We start from the raw sequence: 16,927 nt of genomic DNA, 5'->3' as shown, positions 1-16,927 counted from the left end.
GTAAACAAAGTTAAAGAGGAGAAAATTATTTATAAAAATACAAAATACTTTATTAATCACCATTAATATAATCAGAATCATTAAAAATTACCAGAACACCACTGATTGGGGAAAAAACACCCTCACCAGGTTTCATAAATCTCACAATATTAATCACATAGCATATGTTCATCAAAAATTTGTATAGAACTAGCTAGTCCGAAAAATGCACAAAAAAGGGATCCCTTATTTAAAACATATACAGTTCCTCCAGTGGTGTTCCTACCACAGGGCGCAGGGGGGGAGTGGCGCACCGGGTGCCAGACAGCCAGGGGGGTGTCGCCACGACCCCCCATATATCATGCAGGAGCCAGGCAGGAGGGGAAGAGCAGCGCTAGGAGGAGGGGTGACAGCAGGGATAGCGGCAGGGAGGGGGGACATATCCCCCCCTCCCTCACCTGGGTCCCCTCCTTCTGCCTCTCTTCTCCCCCCTCAAAATGCGGGCAGTGGGCCGGGGGCAGTGGTCAGTGAGCAGGCGAGCGCGGAGAATACTTACGTTACTTCCGCGTATCAGCCTGGAACGCTGCGTCGCCATCACGTGCCTCTTCTGTGCTTCCAATCATTGGTGGAACAGAAGAGGCACGTGACGGCGACGCAGCGTTCCAGGCTGATACGCGGAAGTGACGTAAGTATTCTCCGCGCCCGCCTGCTCGCTGACCACTGCACCTGGCCCGCTGCCCGCATTTTTTTGGGGGGGGGGAGAGGTAGAAGGAGGGGACCCAGGTGAGGGAGGAGGATATGTCCCCCCCTCCCCACCTCAATCCCTGCTGTCACCCCTTTTTCTAGCTACACTTGGGGTGGGGAGGCCACTATACTACTATACTACCTAAACTGGGGGCCACTATACTAGCTATACTGGGGGCCACTATACTACCTAAACTGGGGGCCAATATACTACCTAAACTGGGGGCCACTTTACTAGCTATACTGGGGGCCACTATACTACCTAAACTGGGGGCCAATATACTACATAACTGGGGGCCACTATACTAGCTATACTGGGGGCCACTATACTACCTATACTGGGGGCCACTATACTACCTATACTGGGGGCCACTATACTACCTATACTGGGGGCAGCTATACGGGGGGCCACTATACTACCTAAACTGGGGGCCAATATACTACCTAAACTGGGGGCCACTATACTAGCTATACTGGGGGCCACTATACTACCTATACTGGGGGCCACTATACTACCTATACTGGGGGCAGCTATACTGGGGGCAACTATGGGGGCCACTATATTACCTATACGGGGGGGGGGCACCATACCAGCTACAATGGAGGCCACTATACTAGCTACACTGGGGGCAACTTTACTAGCTACCTTTAGGCCACTATACTAGCTACACTGGGGGCCACTATACTATCTAAACTGTGGGCCGCTATACTGGGGCAACTATGGGGCCACTATACTGGAGGGCAGCTGTATGGGGGCCACTATACTAGCTACACTGGGGGCAGCAACACTACCTACATTGGGGGCAGCAGCTATGCTGCCTATCCTGGGGCAACTATACTAGCTATATTGGGGCAACTATACTACCTTCACTGGGGGCAACTAGCTACCTATACTGGGGGCAGTGGCGGCACTGGGGGGGTGCTTTGGGAGCTGAAGCACCCCCTAAAATTCTCCAAGCACCCCCCAGGGTGAACTAACTTTCGGTGTCAGTTCACCGCAGCAGCAGAGCAGGGCTATAGTAAAATGTCCGAAGCCCTGCTCTGGAGACTTTGGGAGTTTCAGTTGCTTGCTGCAGAGGATCGTGGGAGCTGCGCACCGGACGGAGGCCGGAACAGGAGCTCTGCTGCAGGTGAGTAAATGTGTTTTTTTTTTATTTATATTAGCTGCCAGGTGTATCATTTATGTTCTGGTGAAGTCTGCTACACGATTGAAGTGTTTTCTGGACAGGTCTGCCACACACTTGCATGTATTTTCTGGGCAAATCTGCCGACATGATTGCATGTATTTTCTGGGCAAATCTGCCGACATGATTGCATGTATTTTCTGGGCAAATCTGCCAACATGATTGCATGTATTTTCTGGGTAAATCTGCTGACATGATTGCATGTATTTTCTGGGCAAATCTGCCGACATGATCGAATGTATTCTCTGGGCAAATCTGCACATATTACATGTATTTTCTTGATAAAACCTGCACAAGTATGTGAATTTTCTGGGGAAAGAGTCACCAAAACTTGGGTCCACTGTCTTTGCGTTGCACTTTTAAAGGGAACCCGAGGTGAGAATAATATTGAGGCTGCCATAATTATCTCCTTTTAAGCAATACCAGTTGCCTGGCTGCCATGCTGGTCCTCTGCCTCTAATTCTTTTAACCATAGACCCTGAACAAGCATGCTTGTTTCTGGTGTGATTCAGTTCACTACTGCAGCCAAATAGATCAGCAGGGCTGGTAGGCAACTAGTATTGTTTAAAAGGAAATAAATATGGCAGCCTCTGTATCACTCTCACCCCAAGTTCACGGTAAATTAAAGTTAGCTCCGCCCTCATCCGGTCATGGCCACGCCCATTTTTTGCCGCGGCGCGCATGTTATAGCCTCGCCCAGTTTTTGCCCCTGTACTTTTTGGGGGATGGGGGTGTGTGTCTTATAATACCCAGCAAACACACAATTGGAGAACCTCACTCCCAAACAGTTCTCTGCTGCTTTATAAAGCCTGCAGGCTGCTTATAAGCCAATGAGAAGTGCACACATAATACACCTAGCTTGCAGTGATAATCAAGCAAAAGCTGAGCAAATCAGCCAATTAGTAGGAGAGGGCTTCAGTTGCATATAGACAATGGCTATATGACCAGCAGGGGGCACCAGCGTGCAGGATATTCCCTCTCATCTGCCCCCCTCCTAACTAAACTGCATGGGATACTACAATAATTAAAAACAATGGTGCATGAGCCAGCCTGGGGCCCCGGGAACTCTCACTGCCCGGGGCCCCAGAACCAGCATCTAACATCATATGTGAGTGCAGCCAAAACCTTGGAGCTGCCACCTCCAAGGCCTGTCTCCTACTACATACCTGTTCTGTGAACCCACCACTGCATACCTGTTCTGTTCAGTGGACCCGCCACTGCATACCTGTTCTGTTCAGTGGACCCGCCACTGTATACCTGTTTAGTGAACCCGCCACTGCATACCTGTTCTGTTCAGTGAACAGTTTGGTGTGTCAGTGTGAAGCAGTACCTTAATTACACTACCTGATTGATGTATACACATGCAAGATGTTTTAAAGCACTTTAGGCCTGTCATTTAGCATTCAATATGATTTCTGTCCTTAAAACGCTGCTTTGCGTCAAATCCAGATTTTTCCTGGGGACTTTTGGCGTATATCCCACTCCGCCATGCCCCCCTCCAGGTGTTAGACCCCTTGAAACATCTTTTCCATCACTTTTGTGGCCAGCATAATTATTTTTTTTTTTCAAAGTTCGCATCCCAATTGAAGTCTATTGCGGTTCGCGAACTTTAACGCGAACCGAACCTTCCGCGGAAGTTCGCGAACCCGGTTCGCGAACCTAAAATCGGAGGTTCGGCCCAACTCTACTGAGCAAGTCAGCCAATTAGTAGGAGAGGGCTTCAGTTGCATATAGACAATGGCTATATGACCAGCAGGGGGCACCAGCAGCAGGATATTCCCTCTCATCTGCCCCCCTCCTAACTAAACTGCATGGGATACTACAATAATTAAAAACAATGGTGCATGATCCAGCCTGGGGCCCCGGGAACTCTCACTGCCCGGGGCCCCAGAACCAGCATCTAACACCATATGTGAGCGCAGCCAAAACCTTGGAGCTGCCACCTCCAAGGCCTGTCTCCTACTGCTCTAAAACTTACCAAACACACAATTGGAGAACCTCACTCCCAAACAGTTCTCTGCTGCTTTATAAAGCCTGCAGGCTGCTTATAAGCCAATGAGAAGTGCACACATAATACACCTAGCTTGCAGTGATAATCAAGCAAAAGCTGAGCAAGTCAGCCAATTAGTAGGAGAGGGCTTCAGTTGCATATAGACAATGGCTATATGACCAGCAGGGGGCACCAGCGTGCAGGATATTCCCTCTCATCTGCCCCGCTCCTAACTAAACTGCATGGGGTACTACAATAATTAAAAACAATGGTGCATGAGCCAGCCTGGGGCCCCGGGAACTCTCACTACCCGGGGCCCCAGAACCAGCATCTAACACCATATGTGAGCGCAGCCAAAACCTTGGAGCTGCCACCTCCAAGGCCTGTCTCCTACTGCTCTAAAACTTACCAAACACACAATTGGAGAACCTCACTCCCAAACAGTTCTCTGCTGCTTTATAAAGCCTGCAGGCTGCTTATAAGCCAATGAGAAGTGCACACATAATACACCTAGCTTGCAGTGATAATCAAGCAAAAGCTGAGCAATAGAGATGGGCCGAACGGTTCGCCGGCGAACGGTTCCCGGCGAACTTCGGTGGTTCGCGTTCGCCTCCCGCAGGCGAACGTTTCCGGAAGTTCGGTTCGCCCCACAATGCACTATGAGGGTCAACTTTGACCCTCTACATCACAGTCAGCAGGCCCAGTGTAGCCAATTAGGCTACACTAGCCCCTGGAGCCCCACCCCCCCTTATATAAGGCAGGCAGCGGCGGCCATTACGGCCACTCGTGTGCCTGCATTAGAGAGAGTAGGGCGAGCTGCTGTCTGTCTCTCATAGGGAAAGATTAGTTAGGCTTAGCTTTTCCTGGTTGCATACCTGTTCAGTGATCCTGCCACTGCATACCTGTTCTGTGAACCCACCCACCACTGCATACCTGTTCAGTGATCCTGCCACTGCATTCCTGTTCTGTGAACCCACCCACCACTGCATACCTGTTCAGTGATCCTGCCACTGCATACCTGTTCTGTGAACCCACCACTGCATACCTGTTCTGTGATCCTGCCACTGCATACCTGTTCTGTGAACCCACCACTGCATACCTGTTCTGTGATCCTGCCACTGCATACCTGTTCTGTGAACCCACCCACCACTGCATACCTGTTCAGTGATCCTGCCACTGCATACCTGTTCTGTGAACCCGCCACTGCATACCTGTTCTGTGAACCCACCACTGCATACCTGTTCTGTGAACCCACCCACCACTGCATACCTGTTCAGTGATCCTGCCACTGCATACCTGTTCTGTGAACCCACCCACCACTGCATACCTGTTCAGTGATCCTGCCACTGCATACCTGTTCTGTGAACCCACCCACCACTGCATAGCTGTTCAGTGATCCTGCCACTGCATACCTGTTCTGTGAACCCACCACTGCATACCTGTTCTGTGAACCCACCCACCACTGCATACCTGTTCAGTGATCCTGCCACTGCATACCTGTTCTGTGAACCCACCCACCACTGCATACCTGTTCAGTGATCCTGCCACTGCATACCTGTTCTGTGAACCCACCACTGCATACCTGTTCTGTGAACCCACCACTGCATACCTGTTCTGTTCAGTGGACCCGCCACTGCATACCTGTTCTGTTCAGTGGACCCGCCACTGTATACCTGTTTAGTGAACCCGCCACTGCATACCTGTTCTGTTCAGTGAACAGTTTGGTGTGTCAGTGTGAAGCAGTACCTTAATTACACTACCTGATTGATGTATACACATGCAAGATGTTTTAAAGCACTTTAGGCCTGTCATTTAGCATTCAATATGATTTCTGTCCTTAAAACGCTGCTTTGCGTCAAATCCAGATTTTTCCTGGGGACTTTTGGCGTATATCCCACTCCGCCATGCCCCCCTCCAGGTGTTAGACCCCTTGAAACATCTTTTCCATCACTTTTGTGGCCAGCATAATTATTTTTTTTTTTCAAAGTTCGCATCCCAATTGAAGTCTATTGCGGTTCGCGAACTTTAACGCGAACCGAACCTTCCGCGGAAGTTCGCGAACCCGGTTCGCGAACCTAAAATCGGAGGTTCGGCCCAACTCTACTGAGCAAGTCAGCCAATTAGTAGGAGAGGGCTTCAGTTGCATATAGACAATGGCTATATGACCAGCAGGGGGCACCAGCAGCAGGATATTCCCTCTCATCTGCCCCCCTTCTAACTAAACTGCATGGGATACTACAATAATTAAAAACAATGGTGCATGATCCAGCCTGGGGCCCCGGGAACTCTCACTGCCCGGGGCCCCAGAACCAGCATCTAACACCATATGTGAGCGCAGCCAAAACCTTGGAGCTGCCACCTCCAAGGCCTGTCTCCTACTGCTCTAAAACTTACCAAACACACAATTGGAGAACCTCACTCCCAAACAGTTCTCTGCTGCTTTATAAAGCCTGCAGGCTGCTTATAAGCCAATGAGAAGTGCACACATAATACACCTAGCTTGCAGTGATAATCAAGCAAAAGCTGAGCAAGTCAGCCAATTAGTAGGAGAGGGCTTCAGTTGCATATAGACAATGGCTATATGACCAGCAGGGGGCACCAGCGTGCAGGATATTCCCTCTCATCTGCCCCGCTCCTAACTAAACTGCATGGGGTACTACAATAATTAAAAACAATGGTGCATGAGCCAGCCTGGGGCCCCGGGAACTCTCACTACCCGGGGCCCCAGAACCAGCATCTAACACCATATGTGAGCGCAGCCAAAACCTTGGAGCTGCCACCTCCAAGGCCTGTCTCCTACTGCTCTAAAACTTACCAAACACACAATTGGAGAACCTCACTCCCAAACAGTTCTCTGCTGCTTTATAAAGCCTGCAGGCTGCTTATAAGCCAATGAGAAGTGCACACATAATACACCTAGCTTGCAGTGATAATCAAGCAAAAGCTGAGCAATAGAGATGGGCCGAACGGTTCGCCGGCGAACGGTTCCCGGCGAACTTCGGTGGTTCGCGTTCGCCTCCCGCAGGCGAACGTTTCCGGAAGTTCGGTTCGCCCCACAATGCACTATGAGGGTCAACTTTGACCCTCTACATCACAGTCAGCAGGCCCAGTGTAGCCAATTAGGCTACACTAGCCCCTGGAGCCCCACCCCCCCTTATATAAGGCAGGCAGCGGCGGCCATTACGGCCACTCGTGTGCCTGCATTAGAGAGAGTAGGGCGAGCTGCTGTCTGTCTCTCATAGGGAAAGATTAGTTAGGCTTAGCTTTTCCTGGTTGCATACCTGTTCAGTGATCCTGCCACTGCATACCTGTTCTGTGAACCCACCCACCACTGCATACCTGTTCAGTGATCCTGCCACTGCATTCCTGTTCTGTGAACCCACCCACCACTGCATACCTGTTCAGTGATCCTGCCACTGCATACCTGTTCTGTGAACCCACCACTGCATACCTGTTCTGTGATCCTGCCACTGCATACCTGTTCTGTGAACCCACCACTGCATACCTGTTCTGTGATCCTGCCACTGCATACCTGTTCTGTGAACCCACCCACCACTGCATACCTGTTCAGTGATCCTGCCACTGCATACCTGTTCTGTGAACCCGCCACTGCATACCTGTTCTGTGAACCCACCACTGCATACCTGTTCTGTGAACCCACCCACCACTGCATACCTGTTCAGTGATCCTGCCACTGCATACCTGTTCTGTGAACCCACCCACCACTGCATACCTGTTCAGTGATCCTGCCACTGCATACCTGTTCTGTGAACCCACCCACCACTGCATAGCTGTTCAGTGATCCTGCCACTGCATACCTGTTCTGTGAACCCACCACTGCATACCTGTTCTGTGAACCCACCCACCACTGCATACCTGTTCAGTGATCCTGCCACTGCATACCTGTTCTGTGAACCCACCCACCACTGCATACCTGTTCAGTGATCCTGCCACTGCATACCTGTTCTGTGAACCCACCACTGCATACCTGTTCTGTGAACCCACCACTGCATACCTGTTCTGTTCAGTGGACCCGCCACTGCATACCTGTTCTGTTCAGTGGACCCGCCACTGTATACCTGTTTAGTGAACCCGCCACTGCATACCTGTTCTGTTCAGTGAACAGTTTGGTGTGTCAGTGTGAAGCAGTACCTTAATTACACTACCTGATTGATGTATACACATGCAAGATGTTTTAAAGCACTTTAGGCCTGTCATTTAGCATTCAATATGATTTCTGTCCTTAAAACGCTGCTTTGCGTCAAATCCAGATTTTTCCTGGGGACTTTTGGCGTATATCCCACTCCGCCATGCCCCCCTCCAGGTGTTAGACCCCTTGAAACATCTTTTCCATCACTTTTGTGGCCAGCATAATTATTTTTTTTTTTCAAAGTTCGCATCCCAATTGAAGTCTATTGCGGTTCGCGAACTTTAACGCGAACCGAACCTTCCGCGGAAGTTCGCGAACCCGGTTCGCGAACCTAAAATCGGAGGTTCGGCCCAACTCTACTGAGCAAGTCAGCCAATTAGTAGGAGAGGGCTTCAGTTGCATATAGACAATGGCTATATGACCAGCAGGGGGCACCAGCAGCAGGATATTCCCTCTCATCTGCCCCCCTCCTAACTAAACTGCATGGGATACTACAATAATTAAAAACAATGGTGCATGATCCAGCCTGGGGCCCCGGGAACTCTCACTGCCCGGGGCCCCAGAACCAGCATCTAACACCATATGTGAGCGCAGCCAAAACCTTGGAGCTGCCACCTCCAAGGCCTGTCTCCTACTGCTCTAAAACTTACCAAACACACAATTGGAGAACCTCACTCCCAAACAGTTCTCTGCTGCTTTATAAAGCCTGCAGGCTGCTTATAAGCCAATGAGAAGTGCACACATAATACACCTAGCTTGCAGTGATAATCAAGCAAAAGCTGAGCAAGTCAGCCAATTAGTAGGAGAGGGCTTCAGTTGCATATAGACAATGGCTATATGACCAGCAGGGGGCACCAGCGTGCAGGATATTCCCTCTCATCTGCCCCCCTCCTAACTAAACTGCATGGGATACTACAATAATTAAAAACAATGGTGCATGAGCCAGCCTGGGGCCCCGGGAACTCTCACTGCCCGGGGCCCCAGAACCAGCATCTAACAATATATAATACCCAGCACGGGGTGTCAAATGCCCTAGGTACGCCACTGAGTTCCTCTTGGGACACAGGAGAGAAGCAAAAAAACCACCAGGGTATGATCCTTATGCAGTTAGCTTGAGTGCCAATATTGATGATTGTATGTTGCTGATTGTGCAAACGATGTATTGTTGCATTAAGCAGGTTTCATATGAAATAAACAGATAGCCATTCAGAAATAAGAGTATGGGAAGGTGACAGTCCGCCAGGAAAAGATTCCTTATGCAGCCCCAACTCTCAGTTATCGAATTCAATGGACAAGTCATTCAAAGTTGTCACAATGATAGATGCATCAAACATACTTCACATATACTCATATACAATTATCATCTTCATGTCATTACTGATGATCTATAAACTGACTTCAAGCGCTACCTATGTTTGGTGTGCTACTGTGCTGGGAGCTTGTCTATATCAAAGGACTATGCTGATGTTTGAAACACAGGTCAAGGATCATAACCTGGTGGTTTTTTGCTTCTCTCCTGTGTCCCAAGAGGAACTATATATGTTTTAAATAAGGGATCCCTTTTTTTGTGCATTTTTAGAACTAGCTAGTTCTATACAAATTTTTGATGAGCATATGCTATGTGATTAATATTGTGAGATTTATGAAACCTGGTGAGGATGTTTTTTCCCCAATCAGTGGTGTTCTGGTCAATTTTAATGATTCTGATTATATTATTGGTGATCAATAAAGTATTTTGAATTTTTATAAATAATTTTCTACTCTTTAACTTTGTTTACAAATAGTCCTGCTGGTCAATCTGGCTACAGTAGTATTTGAATCACACATCTGAAAGAAGCATGCAGCTAATCTTGTCATCTTCACTTGAAGATCAGGGACATGGATATATGTCTGTGTTTGTTTTTGCTCACCTAGCAAGATCGCCTGCACGTATGTGCATGCCTCCATCGTTGTCCCACCGATCCCTGAACAGTGAATAGGAATATGGGTTCCCAAAGCCAATGAAAGTGCCTGTAATGAATGATCACTGACATCAGCAAGATGCCTGTGGCTAGTCATAAAATGAAAGTAAAAAACAAATACACAGCACTTCCTGTGTGCTGTTAACACTACACAGGATAAAGTGTGGGGACATCTAGTGGACAAAAATAAAAAATACACTTACATTAAAATACATTAAAAATAAATCCCTATTTGTTACTGCCCTTATAGTTACCAAACTAAATTTTTTTTTTAAAAAAACATAAATAGCTACCTTAGGGACTTTTTTAACATGTATGTCATGAGGGTATATTACTGTTATTTTTTAAAAAATAAGGGCTTGTAAACAAAACAGAAAAATACACATTTAACGGTGTTTCCAAATAAATATTGTCACTGTACATTGTTTTAGGGACATATTTGAAATGTTGCAATAACCAGGACAAATAGGCAAATACATTTGTGGGTTTTATCCGCAGTAGCAAATTTTATTTTTAAACCATAATGCCTGAAACCCGAGAAAAAATTACTTTTTTCTTTTATTATTTTTCAAGTGCATAGGAAATGAAAGAATTTTTAGCAAAAAAAGGTACCACCCAAAGAAAACCTAGTCTGTCCCACAAAAACAATATATAGATCATTTTGGTGTGATAAGTAGGGATAAAGTTATTAGCGCATGCATGAAAGGGGCGTGATATGTTAAAATTGCTGTGTTTTTAAGGGAAAATAACCTGTGATAGGGAAGTGGTAAAATAAAAATGGCAGCCTCCATATCCCTCTCACTTAAGGTTCTCTTTAAGAAGCTTTCCATGGTACTAAATATGCTCAGCTCCATGGAAAGCAGAAATAAAATGGGCTTCCCCTCATTAATGAAGCCTTCCCCTGCCAGCAGTGGGTGTGATTCCACAATTCAGCAGCTCTCATGCAAAAACTCACTGCAGACCAACCATCCAGGATCCACTACTATCCCTAAAGCTAAGTGAAAGGCAGAAATAGCATTATTTTACGTGATCAAATACAACACTCAGAGGCTCCCCTGGATAAGTATGTGTCCTAGCTCTGGCTCTTAGTTGGCAGTTGCACATATCCTAACACTGCTCTTATGGGGCAGTGTGTCAAACTAACCTTGCAGGGCGCTACATTATACATCTGTATGCACCATATACACTATAGCATGAGCTACATAAATTCGGACAGTGATTAGGGACATTAGTGGTTCCAGGATGCCTGATCTGCCATGAGTATTTGTGAGTATGCAAAGGGTTCACTGAATTTTCTGTTTGATTGGTCACACCCCATTTACTTAAAGAGGAACTGTAAGCTCAAAATAATTTATTGCCAGCAGGTAGCCTATACCCAATTTATAGATGAAAACCCAGTATTTTCTGCTAGAAATCCAGCATTTTGCTGGAATCACACCTTTAAGTAGGAAGCCACGCCCCCTCATGAGGCTGCTCCGCGGCTGTATATTCATTAAGCTTGTGCGCACTGCCTTCTGGGTAGTGACATCAAGGGTTGATAAGGGGGAAGAAAAACAGCAGTCCTCACTGTTATCAAGGTGGGACATGTGCACGAGGCAGAAGAAGTTTATCTTGCAGCCTCCGATGGGATGATTGATCATCCCTCTCTGCCCTGTGAAGCTGCCGCTGCCACTATCAGGTCAGCGACATGTGTTTAACTCTCCTCATCCCAGCTGGAATCCCTCTTGTCAGCTCTTCCTACAGCCTCCGATGATCTTCTAACTCTGCCTGCATGTCGGGTGAATGCACATGACATGCAGGCAGAGCTATAAGATCATCGGAGGCTGTAGGAAGAGCTGACAAGAGGGATTCCAGCTGGGATGAGGAGAGTTAAACACATGTCGCTGACCTGATAGTGGCAGCGGCAGCTTCACAGGGCAGAGAGGGATGATCAATCATCCCATCGGAGACTGCAAGATAAACTTCTTCTGCCTCGTGCACATGTCCCACCTTGATAACAGTGAGGACTGCTGTTTTACTTCCCCCTTAGCAACCCATGATGTCACTACCAAGAAGGCAGTGCGCACAAGCTTAATGAATATACAGCCGCGGAGCAGCCTCATGAGGGGGCGTGGCTTCCTACTTAAAGGTGTGATTCCAGCAAAATGCTGGATTTCTAGCAGAAAATACTGGGTTTTCATCTATAAATTGGGTATAGGCTACCTGCTGGCAATAAATTATTTTGAGCTTACAGTTCCTCTTTAAGTGTCCTCATTAGAGGCGATGCACCAGGATTCTGTGTTTTTCTTGCAGATAAGGCAAACTGTCCACTTTTTCTTAAAAATAAATAAATAAATTGCATGACCCTGGCATGAGCCACAACCTCACTCTGAATGGCCAGCAGCTGAGGTGAAGAGGAATTTAAACAGGAAAAAAAAAACATCCAGATGTGTCCCTCTATAAGCAGCATTAGGTAGTCCTGTGAGTCCTCAAATTAAGTCGTGGAGGCAAATATGCCCTCCCAGTTAGTATTAGGTAGTCAGAGGTGCCACCCAGTATTAAGTAGCCAAGGTGCTCACCAGAACTGGTATCGAATGGTACCTCCCAGCATTTAAAGGGAACCTACACTGAGAAGGATGTGGGTTTTTCCTTTTAAAATAATACCAGTTGCCTGACTCTCCTGCTGATCCTGTGTCTCTAATACTTTTAGCCGCAGCCCCTCAACAAGCATGCAGAACAGGTGCTCTGACTGAAGTCAGACTGGATTAGCTGCATGCTTGTTTTAGGTGTTTGATTCAGCCACTACTGCAGATAAAGAGATCCACAGGACTGCCAGGCAACTGGTATTGTTTAAAAGGAAATATCCATATCCCTCTCAGTTTAGCTTCCCTTTAAGTAGTCAGAGGAGCCTCCAACGCAAAATGCGAGCAAAGTGAAGTAATAACTCACCTCTCCAGTCTCCTGTGACCCAATCAATGTCCTTCCTCTATCAGAGTACCAGTTTCTATAGCTCCAGCAGAGTCTTTCATTATGGAACCTGTCATTACATGCCAGCTAGTCATGTGCTGAGACATGTCGCTGGTGCCATTGAGACCAGGGCACTGAAAAGGAAGGAAGGGAGGGACTTTTTTAATATGTATGTGATGAGTGTATTTAACTGTTATTTTTGCAAATAAGGGCTTGTAATTATTGATATAGTATAAAGAAACACAAAACAGAAAAAATACACCTTTATGATGTGTCCCTCAATTAGCAGTATTAGGTAGTCCTTTGAACCCTCAGATTACCAGTCATGGAGCCAATTGTGCCTTCCTCCCCACAGTTAGTATTAGGTGGTCAGAGGGAGGTGCCACTAAGTATTAGGTAGCCAGGGGTGCTCACAAGTACTGGTGACCAAAGGTACCACCCAGTAATTAAGTAGTCAGAGGTGCCTCCCATGCAGAGTGCAAGCAAAATGGAGTAACCTGTCATTACATGCCAGCTGGTCATGTGATGAGACAAGTCGCTGATGCCATTGAAACCAGTGTGCTGAAAAGGAAGGAAGGAAGGTGGTCACTTTGCTGGAGCTTGTAAAGGTACTGCTCTGATTCACTCACACTCTGCACTTTAGGAGGCCCACTGCAGATCTCCATGAGGCCTGTAGTTGGCCTGCTTAGCACTGGATAGGGCTACACATGCAGATAATCTGACCTTTCCTACTTTTGAGACATTTTTTGGTGCTCAAAAGTTGGTTTATGCAAAGTGATATGCAGCAATTGGGCACTAATGTAACATAAAAATGTTCTCAGATTGTTATATCTTTTTTCAATTTAGGGGTTAAAAGGAAGGAAGTAATCTTAAAACTAGGAATAAAACTAGGCATTAACAAAACCAGCAAAGTTTCCTGAATCAACCCGTTAATCTGTTACTGTATGCACATTAAAGTGAATATGAACATTTGATTAATCTTCTGAATTTAGAGAGTTGACAATGAACAAATTGTTCTGCCCTACATATAAATTCCATCTCACTGAGCACATTCATCAATGTACATTGTCCTGCTTTAATTATATATGTCAGTGACTTGTAACATCTCTTTTAGATGGCTACTTGTGTAGGTAATTACGAGTTGTACATTTCTGTATTGTGAATAAGTCATTAACACATTGCTGAAAATATATTAAGTGCCGAGTGATTAATAATTGTATTTTAGGAATAAAAATAACATTTTATTCTGGTGAAATGTGTACTTGTCTTGAAATATTAAATACGAGTTTATCCAGTAGGGGTGGTTGGAAATTTGTGAATTCCAAATACGTCAAAATTATAACATTTAGCAGGGACTGTATTCCGAACAGGGCCGGTTCTCTCATGAAGCAGGGTGAAACATTTGTATCAGGCGCAGAGATTACACGTGCAGCATGTTTGTACTGTGTTTACACTAAGAGCATGCAGAAGCGAGAGGAGAGCAAGGTGAAGAGGTCATCATTGGGGAAAAGCAGCTTGTTGTGCTGTGTGAGGAGTCCGTGAGGAGGGGGGAGGCAGGAGATCATCAGTGTTTCATTTGACTTGCACAGCAGAAGGGAGGAGGTGGCACTGCTGTCCTGACTAAAGAAGAATGAAGGATGGCCGACTGGCTGAGGGTGAGCAGTTTGTTTGTCACAGACTCACAGCCAACCAGTGTGGCATTGTGTTGAGCTGAGCTGCAGCATGTCATGTGAGAACATTAAATGAAGCAGAGTAAATTGTCGAGTGCTGATTCCGAATTTTTCAAATTCCAAGTTTGCAGTGTGAAATCACGAAATTAAAATGTATTGTAAACACATGTTCTTACTAACCATTTTACTAGTTATGGTGTGTGCAAATTTGCAAAAATATGTTCATAATAGCTACCATTTTGCTTAGCAAATAGTTACCTATTTCTGAGCAAAAATGTTCATACATTACAAAAATGTTATTTTGCCCAACATTTGGAATATACTCTTCAGAATTCCGTGAAACACGTCAAATCCACCCCCTCATCCCTATTATCCAGCACAACCTCAAAGCAAGAGTCTGTCTTTTACTTAAAGGGATCCTTAACCGAGCTGTAAAAAAAACTTTCACTTACCTGGGGCTTCCACCAGCCCCCCTGCAGATTTACTCTGCCTGCACCGACACTCACTGATCATCCTGTCCCCGCCGTGGCTCAGTTTCAATTTTTGGTGACTGGCCAGTGCACCTGTGCGGCCCTGGCAGCATGTGTCCTCGATTGCGCTACCATCCCTGTGGCTGTCCTGCGCATGCACTGTACATTAAATACACGTACACACGTTTGTTCCCTTTAAGCATCAGTAAGCACAATCCAACAATTGTTTCAGGGTCACACTGGAGCCTCTTCTTCTTCTGACTGTTTCTACATATTTGCATTCCTTGAAGAAGAGGACCCTACATTTTCCCAAAACAGTTTGCTGATGCTTGAATATAAGACAGACACTTTGAAAGTGTGCTGGCTAACCTGCTCTTCTATGATTTGAGTGGTGGTAGTCAGGGACCACTGGTCATGAACCCTAATCTTGATGGATTTGATGGTGTGCCATTGTGTAGTGTAGTGTCTCTCTGATGCCTTAATATATACAAGACACACATAGTCAGTGTAAATTGTTACTAACCCTTTCTGAACACTTGTCACACAGCTAAAGTGAAATCAAAGTCAAATAAAGAAGCCATCATACTGCAGAGCTGTAACACTGTATCTATCCTCATATTCCTAAAAATGACATTATTAGATATTGCATGGTTTTATTTTCTATTTAAACATTTACAAAGTAGATTTAATTTTATTGTCTTTCCTCAATGGCAGTTTATTAAGTGTCCCAGAGTTCAAATATATGAAATAATGACCCTTTTTATCTATTCCCTGCTCTCAGAAGTTGATCTCTGCAGGAAAAAGTTTTATGGTTATAATTCCTTATCAGTGAGTGTTACGCTATAATTCAACAAGGGTCTAACAAGATAGAAACTGTCATTTGCTTGCCTGAAGTTAACTCTTTCTGGCACAAAAATAGAAAAGAAGCACCGCCTAGTAATTTGTGTGCTGGACTCAGTACATATACATGTTTATCTCATCATGACCCATGTCACCTTGAGTACACTTTAAATTCTTATGAAACCATACATAATGAGGTCTGACTTGCTACAGCATCTCCATAGTCGGAATAGGATACATAATTTACCTGGGTTTGAATTTTTAAGGGGTTACAGCCGTTGCCTGTGTTGTAATGTAAATATTATAGGGTTTGCTGAAGGAAGAATAGTTGCTGGATCATAAGTTCATTTAAGGATTTGTAGTAAGAGCTTTTTTTGCTGTGGACACTTGATAGCAATTGCAATTACACAGACATCTCAGCAACCCTGATGATAATTTGATACGATCCAGATAAGGGTTGCAAATTTAAACCTCTTAATAACACAGAATATTGAATTTATCCAGTTCATGTTTTCTAGATCCATGTTCATGTATATGCTGGGAATTCTTGGAGATCACTGGAAATGCTCCTTACACCTTTTAGCGCCCCGAAACATGAATGTGGATGAGTGATCCAGTTCATATTCCTGCACTTGACTGGTATTGCTGCCCGTGGTTCAGCCATAGACCTGCCTGAATATTACATTTCTCATTCAGGCAGCATACTACATTTGCAATTGACTACCTCATTATGTCCCCATCTGCACGGTGCACCAACAGGCCTATCCACCACTATAATAAACATCTACCAAAACTGGACCTTAATAATTCTTGTCAGTGGATGTGTATAAAACCTTTTCTTTTTCTGTAATATGTATCTAATTGAAGTGTTCATATACCTCTATTTTTCATGGGTTACTCGGGTTCACTAATAATCTAGAATATTAGCTGTGTTTGCAAAATGTTTTCTTAATCTACCATACAAAATAAAAATTTGTGAAAATATCCATAATG

The 16,927-nt window shown here is 45.6% G+C and overlaps 1 protein-coding gene across 1 annotated transcript in view; it reads left to right on the top strand.

The window, feature by feature from the left end:
• GC (GC vitamin D binding protein) overlaps positions 1-16,927 on the top strand; it is a 257,077-nt gene that overhangs the window by 120,956 nt on the left and 119,194 nt on the right. The gene's annotated exons all lie outside the window — the stretch shown is intronic.

This window comes from Hyperolius riggenbachi, chromosome 1 (genome assembly GCF_040937935.1).
Source record: "Hyperolius riggenbachi isolate aHypRig1 chromosome 1, aHypRig1.pri, whole genome shotgun sequence".
NCBI lineage: Eukaryota > Metazoa > Chordata > Amphibia > Anura > Hyperoliidae > Hyperolius > Hyperolius riggenbachi.
Note: the sequence above shows the minus strand (reverse complement) of the source record. Positions and strands in the feature narration are given on the sequence as shown.